This window comes from Lolium rigidum, chromosome 4 (genome assembly GCF_022539505.1).
Source record: "Lolium rigidum isolate FL_2022 chromosome 4, APGP_CSIRO_Lrig_0.1, whole genome shotgun sequence".
Lineage (NCBI taxonomy): Eukaryota > Viridiplantae > Streptophyta > Magnoliopsida > Poales > Poaceae > Lolium > Lolium rigidum.
Window position 1 is genome coordinate 82,209,359 of NC_061511.1, and position 4,696 is coordinate 82,214,054.

The window sequence follows — 4,696 nt, forward strand, 5'->3', positions numbered from 1 at the left end:
CCTTCTTGTTCTGTTGCATTTCCGCAGATTAACAAATCATCAGCAAATAAAAGAGAGTGGATTGGGGGGCAATTTGGTCCAAGAGTTATACCATTTAAAGTTGCTTGAGAGAGTCCATTTTGAAGGAGGATAGATAACTCATTTATAGCAAGGACAAAAAGATATGGTGAAAGGGGACAACCTTGTCTGACTCCTCTAGAGCTGGTACCTTGCATAAGATTGACCATTGATAATAACAGAGAATGAAGGGGTGGAAATGCAAGAGTGAATGAGGTTGATGAAATGACCATGCAGCCCTTTACGAGTAAGAGCAGAGAGAATGAAACTCCATTCTAGCCTGTCAAAAGCTTTGGCTAGGTCAATTTTTAGCATGAAAGCTTTTTGTTTCCATGAAGATAATTGAAATGAATGAGTGGTTTCCTGGGCTATGATTATATTGTCACTAATTCTTCTGCCTTCAATGAATGCTTGTTGAGAAGGATGAATATGGTCTGGGAGATGTTGTTTCAGTCGATTAGCAAGGCACTTTGTGATGATGTTATATATGACATTGCAGAGGCTTATGGGTCTATAATCCGCTGGAACCTAGGAAATAAGCTTTTTAGGAATTAGAGCAATATGAGTGTTATTTGATTGGGGAGGAAGAATGCTAGTATGAAAGAAATTTGCTACTACAACATGGACATCATCTCCTATCCAATTCCAAGTGGCTAAATTAAATTATACATTAAAACCATCAGGTCGAGGGGAGGCATTTTTTTCATACCTTTGAGAGTTTCCCAGATTTCCTCTTTTGTTGAGATTGAGTCTGTAAATTCTGGATTTAATCAAAGTCAAACATTGTAATGTTTGACATGTGATAAAAATCACCTTCTTATGATTGTAATGACATTGTTACTTGACCAATGAAATTATCTTTTCATTAGTACACAAAATGCCACCAGCGGTGTGGCAAAACCACCATTAGTGGTGTGGTTTCGGCACACCACCGCCCACTGGTATTGTGTCAGTGGTACTTTATACCAGTGATGTGGACTCATCACGCCACTGTTATTTGACATACCGGTAGCGTTCCAAAAACACGCCACCGGTTATTTGACACTAGTGGCTTGTCTTGTTAATATGCCACTCCACTATGTTAATTTCCAAACTCAAAATAATACATCACTAATATTGAAATTGACAAAAAAGTAATTCAACAATCTCTGTCAAATACTTTATTAAGATGTAGTTCACATAGGACTTAACATATAGTTTACCACCCATCTCAACATAGTTCACCATATATAGTTCAAATAGAGGACTTCACATGCATAGTTCACCCATCACACAAACAACTAATAATCGTTGATGGCGTCAATGACAAATACCACATTCATGTTCATGTGTGGTGTTGGTCTAGTAGTTAATAACACAACTTTTCTGACATGTAGATGTACGTCCCTCCACCCCTCGATGAGGAATATCATGCGGCCATATTTCTCCATTTGGTAACTTCTTGTGACGGTAAAGCACACGTCCGTTGGGAACCCCAAGAGGAAGGTAAGATGAGTGATGGCGTGTAACTCACACGTTCGTTGGGAACCCCAAGAGGAAGGTATGATGCGCACAGCAGCAAGTTTTCCCTCAGAAAGAAACCAAGGTTTATCGAACCAGGAGGAGCCAAGAAGCACGTTGAAGGTTGATGGCGGCGGGATGTAGTGCGGCGCAACACCGGAGATTCCGGCGCCAACGTGGAACCTGCACAACACAACCAAAGTACTTTGCCCCAACGAAACAGTGAGGTTGTCAATCTCACCGGCTTGCTTCGTAACAAAGGATTAACCGTATTGTGTGGAAGATGATTGTTTGCAAGAAAGCGAGTAAAGAACAAGTATTGCAACAGATTTGTATTTCGGTATAAAAGAATGGACCGGGGTCCACGAGTTCACTAGAGGTGTCTCTCCCATAAGATAAAAGCATGTTGGGTGAACAAATTACAGTCGGGCAATTGACAAATAGAGAGGGCATAACAATGCACATACATGTCATGATAAGTATAGTGAGATTTAATTGGGCATTACGATAAAGTACATAGATCGCCATCCAACTGCATCTATGCTTAAAAAGTCCACCTTCAGGTTATCATCCGAACCCCTTCCAGTATTAAGTTGCAAAGCAACAGACAATTGCATTAAGTATGGTGCGTAATGTAATCAACAACTACATCCTTAGACATAGCATCAATGTTTTATCCCAAGTGGCAACAACACAACACAAGCTTAGGGGTTTCTGTCACTCCCCCAGATATCAATGGAGGCATGAACCCACTATCGAGCATAAATACTCCCTCTTGGAGTTAAGAGCAAAAACTTGGCCAGAGCCTCTACTAATAACGGAGAGCATGCAAGATCATAAACAACACATAGGTAATAACTTGATAATTAACATAACATGGTATTCTCTATCCATCGGATCCCGACAAACACAACATATAGTATTACGGATAGATGATCTTGATCATGTTAGGCAGCTCACAAGATCCAACAATGAAGCACAATGAGGAGAAGACAACCATCTAGCTACTGCTATGGACCCATAGTCCAGGGGTGAACTACTCACTCATCACTCCGGAGGCGACCATGGCGGTGAAGAGTCCTCCGGGAGATGAATCCCCTCTCCGGCAGGGTGCCGGTGGAGATCTCCAGAATCCCCCGAGATGGGATTGGCGGCGGCGGCGTCTCTGGAAGGTTTTCCGTATCGTGGCTCTCGGTATCAGGGGTTTCGCGACGGAGGCTATAAGTAGGCGGAAGGGCAGAGTCGGAGGGCCGACGAGGGCCCACACCATAGGGCGGCGCGGGCCCCCTCGGCCGCGCGGCCCTATGGTGGCGGCGCCTCGTCGCCCCACTTCGTATCCCTTTCGGTCTTCCGGAAGCTTCGTGGCAAAATAGGACCACGGGCGTTGATTTCGTCCAATTCCGAGAATATTTCGTTACTAGGATTTACGAAACCAAAAACAGCGAGAAAACGACAGCGGCTCTTCGGCATCTTGTTAATAGGTTAGTTCCGGAAAATGCACGAATATGACATAAAGTGTGCATAAAACATGTAGATATCATCAATAATGTGGCATGGAACATAAGAAATTATCGATACGTCGGAGACGTATCAGCATCCCCAAGCTTAGTTCTGCTCGTCCCGAGCGAGGTAAAACGATAACAAAGATAATTTACGAAGTGACATGCCATCATAACCTTGATCATACTATTTGTAAACATATGTAATGAATGCAGCGATCAAAACAATGGTAATTACATGAGTAAACAAGTGAATCATAAAGCAAAGACTTTTTATGAATAGTACTTCAAGACAAGCATCAATAAGTCTTGCATAAGAGTTAACTCATAAAGCAATAAATCAAAGTAAAGGTATTGAAGCAACACAAAGGAAGATTAAGTTTCAGTGGTTGCTTTCAACTTATAACATGTATATCTCATGGATAATTGTCAACATAGAGTAATATAACAAGTGCAATATGCAAGTATGTAGGAATCAATGCACAGTACACACAAGTGTTTGCTTCTTGGGATGGAGAGAAATATGTGAACTGACTCAACATAAAAGTAAAAAGATTGGTCCTTCAAAGAGGAAAGCATCGATTGCTATATTTGTGCTAGAGCTTTTATTTTGAAAACATGAAACAATTTTGTCAACGGTAGTAATAAAGCATATGAGTTATGTAAATTATATCTTACAAGTTGCAAGCCTCATGCATAGTATACTAATAGTGCCCGCACCTTGTCCTAATTAGCTTGGACTACCGGATCATCGCAATGCACATGTTTTAACCAAGTGTCACAATGGGGTACCTCCATGCCGCTTGTACAAAGGTCTAAGGAGAAAGCTCGCATTTTGGATTTCTCGCTTTTGATTATTCTCAACTTAGACATCCATACCGGGACAACATGGACAACAGATAATGGACTCCTCTTTAATGCATAAGCATGTGACAACAATTATTATTCTCATATGAGATTGAGGATATATGTCCAAAACTGAAACTTCCACCATGATTCATGGCTTTAGTTAGCGGCCCAATGTTCTTCTCTAACAATATGCATGCTCCAACCATTAAGGTGGTAGATCTCTCTTACTTCAGACAAGACGGACATGCATAGCAACTTACATGATATTCAACAAATAATAGTTGACGGCGTCCCCAGAAGCATGGTTATCGCACAACAAGCAACTTAATAAGAGATAAAGTGCATAAGTACATATTCAATACCACAATAGTTTTTAAGATATTTGTCCCATGAGCTATATATTGCAAAGGTGAATGATGGAATTTTAAAGGTAGCACTCAAGCAATTTACTTTGGAATGGCGGAGAAATACCATGTAGTAGGTAGGTATGGTGGACACAAATGGCATAGTGGTTGACTCAAGGATTTTGGATGCATGAGAAGTATTCCCTCTCATTGCAAGGTTTAGGCTAGCAAGGTTATTTGAAACAAACACAAGGATGAACGGTACAGCAAAACTCACATAAAAGACATATTGTAAACATTATAAGACTCTACACCGTCTTCCTTGTTGTTCAAAACTCAATACTAGATATTATCTAGACTCTAGAGAAACCAAATATGCAAACCAAATTAGCAAGCTCTAAGTGTTTCTTCATTAATGGGTGCAAAGTATATGATGCAAGAGCTTAA